Source organism: Spodoptera frugiperda, chromosome 2 (assembly GCF_023101765.2).
Source record: "Spodoptera frugiperda isolate SF20-4 chromosome 2, AGI-APGP_CSIRO_Sfru_2.0, whole genome shotgun sequence".
In the NCBI taxonomy this organism is placed as follows: domain Eukaryota; kingdom Metazoa; phylum Arthropoda; class Insecta; order Lepidoptera; family Noctuidae; genus Spodoptera; species Spodoptera frugiperda.
The window spans coordinates 158,638-171,351 of NC_064213.1; positions in this window are offsets into that span (position 1 = coordinate 158,638).

Consider the following 12,714-nt stretch of genomic DNA (forward strand, 5'->3'; position numbering starts at 1 on the left):
TATATGAAAAACTGATAACTACTCATGAAGTGAAAATGGTATGTAAGAATCGTAGCATCTGGCGTTCCAGAGTTTCTGCCTTAGGAGACAGGCGTGCAGTAATGTATTATGTATAATATAGTTAAGTGTTTTTTAAAAAAAACTTTCCCCAATAATAATGTTTCCGACGGTATACTTACATACAAAGCATTGTCTTTATTTCAGTTTATTTGTTCAACTTCCCGGTACAAGTTCACGGAGCAATTATTGTTCGTGAAAATTTTAGTTTCAACTCTTCCTCTGTTCATTTTGTTGTAGTAAAGTTACGAAGTCAAGTTTAAAACTTTCAAAATGCTGCAGTAAAATGTATGAAAAACTTCCTTACTTCTGTTGTTACTGATTAGGTATTCAAAAACGCTTCTATTTATCTTAACCAACAGAATTGGATTCAGGGAACAAAGTCGTAGGCAACAACTATGTAGTTTAGGAATTATGTTTATCTCTGTAGTGAATTTAAGTATAAAACTTCCATCTGCACTATTGAAGAATACAATATATTATAGTGTACTATTATACATCTTACTTTGTTAAAACCAACTAACACAAGCATAAAGCATTCCTCGACACTTCCAGTGAAGCTAAATGTTAGAGTACACGCTACAAGTAGGTACGTGTCGAGTACTCAAATTAATTTGTATTTAATGAGGAGCGCGGCGCCCGAGTCGGAGCCGCGTAGCGTCGCTTTGTGGGAGCTATGTGGAGCATTGTGGTGCGAGCAGTGGCTGCGGATGTCTGAGCTACAGGGAATGTCAACGTGTACATACTTTACACAGTCTGTTACACAATCCTCACATATCTAATACAAAAGTTCGAGACTCAATTTACTTTTTACACAACTGATTTATCTTATTTTTGTCAAAACACAGTGACCAATTTGCAAGATTTGTGCTTAATAATTAGCAGATTAGAGACTGGGTACTGAGTGGTTGCATTGTGGTGCACCAGCAAATATCTCGGTTTAACTAGTCACCGCGGCACCGTCCCGCGCTCAGTGTGAGGTGCAGTGCTAGTGCACGCGATACTTCTTCAACTGCAGAGAGAATATTACTATTTACAGGATGGAAGAAAAGTAATATTAAGTTTTTGTGTATAAATGTGTAAACTAACTTAGCTAACTCCATATTTTTAACGTTGATAAGTCTGCGTTTGCCCACCAACCCGCTTACTGCCAGGACGGCAAAGTGAATAACATATGTATTTTTAGTAATACTCTGCAGGGCTATAGTATACTCGTACACAGGTATAAAAGCTGGCAGACGCGCACACATTAAAATAAATGTAGCGTTCACTTTCCACCAGTACCCATCCGTGGTTTATTTTTATTTTTTTTGAAAAACGTTGTCCCACTTTAGGATTTTGTATTGCTGGGAGAATATTGAAAATCAAAAAGTCCAATCTCGCTTTACGCCCGTTGGTAATTCATCGAGGCGCGCTGGCTACACCGCGACCACACCAGAGAGCATTACTGGAAATGAGGCAGCTTTACACAAAGACGTTCCAATCAGGCGTCCGCGGGGGCCTCAATCAAACGGTGTTTAATTACGTCGCCGACCAATCCCCGGCCGCCGGCACTCACTGCCTCATCTCACTCAGGTAGGCACTCTTTTTACTCAGGTAGGTACTCTTTTTACGATCTCGAATATACCTCTATTGTTTTATGAATCACAATTCATCAAATTATCTTAGGTATATGTATAAAATTGAATTGTGATGTTTAGGAAAGCTTGTGATAGCTTTTTATAGGAATTGCCCAGCGTTGTTTTGTTTAATTAAATACCTGTTGTTATTAAAATTAAAGTAGTCCTTAAATTATAAACAATTGACCGGAAAACAATGCACAAAAACAAACATAATGTAATTAATGTTTTATGTCGTAATTTAATTTAAAAATTTAAAAGTTAATTTTCCTCAAAATTAAGCAGCGTACGACGACGCGACGCGCCGGTGTTAAAATACTCCTAATATAAATAAAGTGTAGGTGTACCCAATGGGGCAGTTTAACTGTCTTAATTTGCGTTATTTTACCTTTTTATTGTGGCCATAAAGTAGAGCCTTTGTACCACAGACAACGAGCTGCGTATAATGTTATAGCAATTACGACGGGACCAGGTATCAGCGATGACGGAGGACAACAAAAGGAAGAAACGTTTCGTTACAAATGTTGTATTATACACGTTTTATGTGAGCACTTTCATCAACCGCTGTGAAGTGTTGTTAAACGGACAAATCAACATTAATCTTTAACGTGTTATTACTAAGGTACAAAATACATTATTTGTGATCCAGAAAGGCTTGCAAATAGTATTTGTGTCGTCCGAATACACCCAGTATGTGTGTGTGTGTACACTGAAGTAAGTTCACCTGTCGCTTCAGACGTGATTTACAGGCGCCTCGTGGATAAACTTAGGCTGAACGTATCGCGTGTAAACTTGCTCTGGGAGATGATGGGAACCCACATCGGTGTGTATTGTAATATATTCAGAATTTAAAGCAAATACCTGTGTCTACCTGTGTGTGAATAATGTAATGTTGTGTATAGCACAAATTATAGGTAATCGGTTACTTATATCGGTTTATTATATCAATTTCGTTTGGTATTAGGTGTAAATAGTTATCATCGAGTTATTTTTACTTGGAAGACTGAAGTAATGTTTTGTCCATAGAAATATTTCTCCCCATTAATGGTATCCACATAAAGTCCCCCTGAAAGTGAGTTAGTCGAAATAATTGGCCATTATACGTCGGTGACATTGTTCGCGCGATGAGCACAACAGCCGAGGTCCCATTGCCGTGTTTCACTATAATGCGAGTTCAACAGGAATCCACTCACCAACGGCAACGGTCCATTTGGTAAACTTTCTCTAAAATTTTGGTTATTTTTCTCATTGTATTAATGTTTTCAATTCATATATATATTTTACAATATTAGCTGTATTAATTTCCAATATTAGATGATAATAATATTATTCGAACTACAATAAATTCTAATACAAATTGGAATTGAGAAATCATTTACAGACAATATTTTCTAAAGTAATTTGAGGCTTTTTTACATTTTCCAATTTAATTTTGACTTTAAAATAACACAGAGTTATTTGCGATCGACAATTACCTGTTCATAGTAGACACGACACAGCTATATACGCATAGCTATCGAGAGTCGGAGGGTTGCGGAGTGACTATGGAGCATCGTCTTTTCACTCTGTTGACTTTACTTACAATCAATCTGTGGTGCAAGTTGTAAGATATTTACCGGTGTAATAAGTTTAGTAAGTTTCACTTTACATGCTTTTTAAGTAGGCTATTTACTAAATATGAATAAAACTAAACTAGACAATTATGTTGTTTAGATATTAACCAATATTTTTAACTGAGTTTTGCTGAAAATGAATATGAGACACGATATTTAGATTAAACCGATTGATAGAATGAGATTAAACACTCAACCGTTAGTTTGGGCTACGCCATGACAAATGGCTTGAGAGAGATGATATCTCTCTTCTTGCATGATTTCGACCACATTTCAATTCTTACAAAAGTAAACTTTGAGTCGATGTCGTAGAGTCGCATTTCTTCTTCTGCTATTGGTTTTTGTTATTATAAGTTATCAGAGAGAGGGAAACCAGAATACCATTAAACATTCATAATTGACACAGGAAATGTCACCATCGATGATTTACCGAGCCCCGCCGAGCCCCGCCGAGCCCCGCCGAGCCCCGCCGAGCCCCGGCCACCGCCGCCGCCAGCTCGCTGCGAAATATTAATATCCGTTTTATTATTATTCAATATTTCGTGTTTACACAATCATTTTTGTACGGAAAAGTAATGTTAAATATGTCTGCGGAGTGTCACTTTATTAAGTTGGTTCTTACGAATGAGATGCTGTATTACAGACTGGTGGTTGTATAATTTGGATGGTGGTGTATGTATTGTATACTGTTGATGCAGTTAAATGTTTACCTAGGCAATGTAATAGTTAAAGTACCTATTGAACCGACTTCTGTATGACTGATTTTGATGCAGTTTTCAGCATAGTATTTTTCAGACTTGGAAAGATATTAACTGGCTTAAAAAAAGGAGTTGATAAAGAAAACTCTTTTTAAAATAAAGTTTTAAGTGAAGTATTCCAAAGTGTTCTCTTGTGATGTATTTCCAAGAATTTGTATAAATTCTGTAACATTTGGTTCCGTACTGGCGTGATGCCCAAACACGTTCAAAACTTGGATTGTATTACAGTTTGACGTCCTGCGGGACAGGTACAGAGCACCCGTACGTAGCGTACGTACTGGCCATCTATCTGCTGCGAGGAATATTGGGAACACTCGGAAACCTCAGTTTTATTAATCTCCTTCCATTTGTTCAGCCGCCAATTTTACTATACTGCAGTAGGAATTGGACACAACAAGCACGATGAAAGATACTGTCTACGTGTGCAGTGATGGTATTCGGAAACTGACTGAGATGTTGGTAGCTGAAGATCGTGCTTAGTGACGGTCAAATAGCAGAGATTGTACAAGTCTAACCATTATGGTGATGTAAAACATCGTCTGGAAATTGAAACCAGGGAGTGCAATACATCTTAAACAGGTGATCACAGTTTAAAACTTTACTTATAAGAGTAAAAGAAAATGATAACTTAAAGTCTGTTAGATTTAAAATTAATACACAGTTCTAACTATCATTGCTTAGAGCAAAACTGGTATTGTTTTGAAGTAACAGAATACAAACAGGAAATGACCCAGTAAAGTTTACAAAACAACCAGCAGTGTAGTCACAGTGACACAGTTTATATTTAAATCGAGTGGCGAAAGTTGGTCTGCTGCTTATATGGTAACGCGGGGCTGGGGTCGCCCGCAGATGGCGGCGGCACCGAGCTACGGAGGCGGGGCTCGCCGCTATACACTGCTGAGGAAACAATTGAAATAATAATATACATACATAGGTACTTATTTAGCAAACTGTTGCAAATGTGATACATTGCTCCGATGTATATAATATTTTTAGATTGTCATATTAATCTGTAATTATTTCATATTTTAATCATGTATATTGGTCACTATAGATAATTATGCATTTATTATTTATTTCGTTCACACTAGAACTTACAGTCTCTGCTCAGCTTCCTGATCGGTTAGTAAACTAACTTCTAAATAAAGTGTTGTAAGGATTCACGTGCCTATGTTCATTTTATACTAATTGCTACAATATACTTATACAATGTTCTATAATGATTTTGTAAACAGAAGTATTTAAAGATCGTTACCGTGAGAGGCTTGTTCATAATAATAGTGAACTCATACCATTGACGAAACTAACTTCAGTAGAATACAGTATTGTGTGGTACCTACCTACCTACGTATATAGAGTACAGGCAGTAACATTAACAGCAACAGAACTATTCGCACAATATGCTTTTGTTCTAACTGCCTAAGTACTAAGTGCTTCCAACTCGGGCGGAGCATTCAACGAGAATGTTACCGAAACACTCCCCACTAATAATATAATGCTACCTGTCCTTGTTACGTTGGCTTCCTAACTACGGCTAGCTACTACGAGATATTTAAAGGGATTACGAGCACTCATCGAAGATTGGCTCGCTGATGGAGTGCACGAGAAATAATCCTGTGATCAGACACAATAATCCTCAGTCGATGTTCAGTCTCTGCGAGAAAATGTTCACCTGGTTGAGTTATGGCGGACGCTGGGAAAGAAAACTCGTTACTTCTTGCGGGCATTAAGGAAAGTGTAGGAGCGCGTTCATTAGCAGCGCTATTATCGCGGTATAACAAAAGCATTACGAGACAAAGAGCTACAATCTGAGGGGCGGCTCACGTGACCACCGTCACGCGTGGCCCACTACTCACTAACTACTTGTGATTACTTAATGCGAGGTTTTTCTTACGATCGAAACATTACCTTATTGTGCCCTGTGATTGGTTGGTTATTTGGAACGGGCCAGTCAGAACGCCGAACGTTATAAACATGGCGATCACGTTAACGCAAATCGAACTCACACTAGGCCCTCCCTTGGCCGAGTGTTTACCGAAACATTGTATCACCAATACAATGCAACCAATCACTAAGTCCCGACTTAAGGACTATTCCCGATTCGATTAAGTCGCTTTGTGCCATTTCTTCCGTTTCCTTGACACTTGAATTAGGTTTAGGTGTTAACTCGTCCATTATGTCGGTTACTTTCAATTTGGGAAAAAATATTGGACATTTATTTGTTGCGTTCCTTTTATTGTGACTTACCAACAATATTTGATCTGTACAATCCATTCACCAATTTCGTATTGTGTTGTGTTATATTAGATCTGTACAACCTATATTGACTGGCTTGTGTAAAGAGATTAAAAGTTAATAAGTGTCATTGTATTTGAAGAAAGCATTTAGTAGATCTTCTTTGCTGGTCAACTGTAGCTGCTGAACTGGGTTTCGGGCTCAATTATTGGGCTTAGATTTAGACAAATACTATTAGCTATATTCGAAAATTACCTCTTATTCTTGGCAAGAATTACATGAAATGTTTGTATGGTTGTGAAAGAACACATGAAAATAATGAGGCTGCTGATGACGGCGGGGCGCGGGGTTCGACCCCTGGGCTGAAGCAATTAATACCAGTTACCCACGATGCCGATGCTGTTTTATTCAATTTATGTTGCTTATGTAATCCTTGTTTATTTATTTACTGGGCAAGGAAGTATGAAGCTTTCTTACATATTTTAGGAATTAATTGATAATATTGTATATAGTAACCATTTAGGATATTAGACCTTTAAAAAAGTCTGATTGTTTTAATATTAGGCCAGGAAATATGTTGGTAAATTTCGAACTAGATGCTACCAAAAATTTTTTGATACCCCATTATAATAATTTAGAATGATATACACACTCATCACAAGGCATATACAAATAGATTTCGGCCGTCTCCCCGCGGTTCACACGTACATGTCGTACAAGAGGCAGCTAAAATGAAAACGATACGTTCTCGCAAGGATTCATAACTGTTCCCATGTGCCATTTAATTTGGTCGGGTGTTGAATTCATGGCTTCCTGGTTCCACGGGTAAGTTTATTACAATGGCTGGGCTTGTAGTGGTCGCCATCACTTTAGTCTTCATTAAGACATACCTTGTAACGATGTTAATACGACACGCACAGTACGCAAATCTTAGGTCTTCACCAAATTTTGCGAAATCTACGTACCTATTAAATTGATGTAAATTTTTGGTAATTACTACGAAGTTTTGTTTTTTTAAGAGGGGAAAGTCATCCAATGTATTCTCCCGCCTTGGGTGACGCGAGAGGGAGTGTCTCTTACTGACTAAAAACTACTCCGTTCCTACTCCTGCTTTTCCAACCGGAGCCCCGGTGAACCCGCTAGGTAGTTCGTAGCTCCGGATCAGTTTATTAAGTGTTTTGTTTACATTAATCTTAGAGATATCACGAATCAGTATGATGAAAAGTTTAATAACTTTGGCAAGGTTGGGCTAATAGTGTTACGATTCAAGCTACTCCATGGCTTGTAAACACTTATTTATTAATACATATTAATTTGCTTTTGCTATAACATAAACATTAAATGTTTCCACTAATTATACTAAACTAAATACCCGTTAAATAAGGCCGACAGTAATAAAAACTAGTGAGACATCTCGGCGAGTCCTCGCAGAATTATGTTACTCCCTCATTTACCTCCCACTAACACATTAGTACGCATCTCATGTAACACGTGTACACACGTGTCGTGAACTTGGACTTCTACCTTTGGATAGTGCTTAGTCTTAAGGAACTACATCATTCGTTTTCAGGCAAGCACCAACAATGAGATTATGTGATTCATAATTAAGTAACAGTTAAAGTCACTTTTGTCATATTTTATTAACATTTTGTCACAAATAACATCGCTGAAGTAAACTGATTAGTTAGTTGTTTTATAATTCAGTTCTCCCGAACAACGGAAGTGTACTGTACACCGCCCAGGCTCCGGCCACGGCAGGCGGTAGTCTGGTACATGAAGTTCAGCCTCCTGCCGGCACGGAGCGAAACTTTTTTCATTTTGTGCTAACTTGGGAACTTGAAGCCTTACTCCAGCGCCCAGCGGCCACTACTGGGAGTGATACCGCACTCATCTGTACAAATATCTTAGGACATGTGGTTTGTTCGTCTCAAAAGTAGGTTGTAAAAGAAAGGTCGATTCATTCTAGATAAATAAATAATAATCTTTATTCAGAATAAACAAGACTCACTATTTGGCGTAACTATATCGACAAATAGATTATACAATAATTTGTGTACCAGCTAACACTATTACCATTAACGGCCACAAATTAAATAAACGCACACCAAAACCAGACTAAACAATAAACAAATCGAATTGCAAACAATCAAATTTGATTCGATTAACCTGTTGTCATTGCTCGTCCAGTTCGCCGACCGAGCAATCACTGCGAACAAACACGGCAATGGACTGCAAACGAGGAACAAACACGTTTCGTTGGCTCGTCCGGCCGGGATGGCTGTACATCGGTGAATCACAGTTGGTAAGTAGTGGCGGAGGTAACAACGTTTCCTAGTTTTTGTCGACACTCACAGCTCGTAAAACTTTGTTTTTATTGTTTGTGTTGCAGTGGCTATGGAAACAGTGGGAAAATGGCGCTGTTAACGCGGGAATACGCAGCTATTGAAGTTGTGTTAGTATTTCGAATCCTTTTATACATTTTAAGCCCGGACGAACCATTTAGGGATACTTGTATGAATGTAGGTTTCAGAATGGGATGGACATGTTATACAAGCTAGTCTTGAATAATCTTACAGTGACTGAATTGTCCTACTGTTAGTGCGTTACTACAACAGTGGTCCAGTTAGAGTGGCGGCACGGTGGGTGCTGATCTGTTCGATACTGTGTGTTTACGACTTTACCCTCAAGTCGTCAATGTTACCGGTGTCAATGTATTCACTGTAAGATCAAGTAATTGACACAGGTAAACAGAAGATTTGTTTACAATTTAATATTACAACATGTTTATGATCTGCAACAGCTAATTTTTTGACAAGTCTGGCTGATACCCTATTAAATAACTTTCAATATAATCAATGTTATTGTAGGTGTAACTCAAACTCAAACCACAACAAGAAATTCCTGTAGAATCAAATATACTTTGATACTAAGAGCTGATCTCCCAAACCTGCCATCAAAGTGACGCCAAAGGCTTTGAAACCAGTTGCTAGTGATTCAACGCAGCTCATGCTTCAAAAGCGTTCATTAAGTAAGGAGCGCCCACCGCTGGCGGTCGGCGGCGGCGCGGTGCGGTGCGGTGCGGCGGTGCGGTGGCGCGCCGTCAGCTCACGAGGTCATTCAGCGCCGCATTCCTCGCCGATGTCGCTTCACATGCCGCGCTCGACACAGGAATGCTGACCGAATATTTTGTACATAGCGATCGTGGATTTACAGTTACTTTCCGACAAACCCACGTGAATACTTGCTCTTTACACCACCTAGTGCATTCTTGATTAAAAACTTTTACGGTATTCACTCCATGGTGTAAAGCTTCAGATCTAAAATATAAGAGACATTAGAAAATTAATAATCTGTGGTGCTTATATTAATTATACTTTGTATTTTATTCCACTTTGTGTGGGTAGCAGAATGGAGTAAGGTAACTAATTCCATCACCCAAACAGACTTAGGACGAGCGGTGTCCATTAGTTCGTTTACAAGTTAATTACTAAGCAAACAACACATGCTAATTTTAGGGATGTAACGAAATACACCTAAGGAATAATTTACTCCGTGGTGAGATGTACATACATATAACATACGTGTGGCAAGTACACGCAGTTTCCATCAGCGGTCCCATTAACACTCGACATTGGGAACAAAGCTGGCCCAGTACTCGCAGTATTGGCAGCGTCCCCTCACTGCGTGAGTACCGCGGAAGTCGGCGGCGCCTACATGTGCGGCCATTACGCGCGCCTAATATTTGCTCCGGTGCGGCGTGCGGCGTGCGGCGTGCGGCGCGCCTTAATAGCGGCGGCGATCCTGCAATCATTGCGCGCCGGCCGGCTTTTAGTGTAGTGTACAGTCTGTAATTGTACGCGGTCTTGTGTATTGCGTTATGTTTGCGGTTCCTACGAGATATGATCCGGTTTATCTAAAGTGCATAGAAGCGTATAAGATTTCTTTTTAAGTTGAAGACGACCTTTAATCAAATTTGTTTATGATTTCAAATTATTAGCTAAATGTGTATTCTATGTCAATGTGCTACAGTTGTATTTACGTTTGCACGATACTATTAATGTGTGTACTTCCCTAGTATAATTTATTTATGTATGTCCCGTCCCACAAATCGATAAGGATGTTCAATGGAGCAGAGCACGGCGAAGCAATCGGAAGATGCATTAGCGCCATAACTGCTGTTTTATGGCCGGTGTTTGGCACGGCTTGAATGTTTTGTGCAACAGATACTACTACCGATTATATTCATGATGTTTTGTAGCAACTATTAACTTTAATATGACTATACGAAAATCCATTTTTGCTTGCATAGATAGTGTTGTAGTATTTAGAGTATTTAGCAAGTTCCTCGGCAGATGAAAACTGTGTGCCTCGTGGATTACGAGTAATAGTCGCATCGACACGAGGACTGGGCGGTAACGAGCCGACATATTGGTGGTGGTGTTGGGGACAGTGACCATTATCCTTAATGGACACAGTTTCGCGCCCAATACAACCATCGGCAGATTGAGTTGATGGCAACTATTGTCGGTACAATGTGCGGGCTTATTCATATTGAAAGAGTATTTGAAAGAGTTTCATTGGATCCGATACAATGACTATCTAGTAAACATAGATGTTGCTTCATGTTTTTTTCCATTATTCTAGCTAGAATCGACTAGGATAGTGTTAGCTAATAGAGACATTGTGTTAGACAGACATTTTAATCTCTTGCTTTTCATTATACTACTCATACTACTGTATAAGGGACTTAAAATGTTTGTATCACCTAATAATCTGTACCTACATTCTTTGCAAATAAAGTAATTCTATTCTATTCTATTCTGAGTTCAATAACGAAGGACTTTATACTTTAATCATAAGACTAAAGAATCATTAAAATATAAAACATTTTTTTAAAGGGAACCCTTCAAGGGAAGGGCCTTTATTGTGTAAGGCCTTAGCTTAATTTTTTTTAAGTCGAGTAAAAAAATATCCCTAAATATGAAAAATACTATGCTGAAAACTGCATCACAATCGGTTTAGCCATATGCGAGATAATCGTGCACAAACATACATACATATAGGTAAAACTGAGAACTACCTTTTTTTATTTCAGTTAAAAATTAAATAAGTTTCAGTAACACAATGCAGCTTTTCTTTCAGTACTTGCTTGTACACCTTCATATTATAAAAATATTAAATAACTTTACAGTAAACTGAACAATGAGAGCGGAGCACTGAAATATATTCAAAGTTAGTAAAGTGTCAGTTGAAATATTTAAGCTATCTCCATCGCACGGAGTGAACAAGTCTTGTGTTCACATTAAATGGTGTGCTCATAATTGATGCAATTGATAACAAGCACAGATTTATGTCAAACAGTCTGAGCGCTGTGCAGCTGACAGCTTTTATCTTGACACTCTTTTCTAGTATAACTTTGAACGAAACCAAGTTAAATAATATTATGTTGCAAAGAATTTATAACCATTGGCTGGTCATTACTCATCTTTGGCCCAATTGAAATCCAGGACATTTCAACATACATCCAGGAAAAACTCTGAATTAGACAACAATCATACTTAAATGTAATTATATTTAGGTTTGGCTACAACGATATTGTTAAGGTTACAAATATTATACTTAATTTTGCATATTAACATATTAACATATGCAAAATTAAGTATAATATTTGTTGGTATAAAATGTGCCCAGTTTGCGGCCGGGCGGTGTGTCGCGGTGTAGTGTGGGGTTATGGTGCTGCTGACTTGTTAGTGAAAATTACTTGACATTGCCTAATAACCGAACGTGTAGGGACATGGAGATTGGAGAGTCGACATTGTAATATTAGTACACTATAGTTGTTTGTTATTCCATTGAGAGATAATAGCGTAAAACACTATAAGGTAGATTTGTTGTCATAATAAGAAAATATCAGCAATATTTCCGATATCGATGGTACAAAATAGTTTAATTGTGCCTCTGCTCCCGACGTCAATACTCCAGCTGCTTACAAAGCAGTTCCTGGAACTGTCGAGGGCAAACTTTCGGCCATTTTTCATGTGAAGGGTGAAATTTGGTGGCATTCCTTTTTATCCCTTACCTAAGGCAAACACAACCTTCAGACAATATCTCAGGAGGCAATTTCAGGCGTTTTGTTGGTGATTCGGTTCAGCGGTACTTTGTAAACAAAAATTTGTACAAACGCGGATTATCTGGCGATGCTGTAGACACTCGCGGGCCTCACTCAGACTTTGTGTTAGAATTACGTTTTATTGGATTGACATTTACGGATTATTGGCTTACTCCGTGGATTCTGGCAGACGTGGGCCGACGCTAAGAAAATAAACCTTTTTTTACTTGGCACAGATAAAGAAAACGAACGCCTGGAATCTTCCGTCAACTTCTTAGTCCGTTTCAAACATTTCTCTGCAAAATAAATTGAGGAAGTTATAT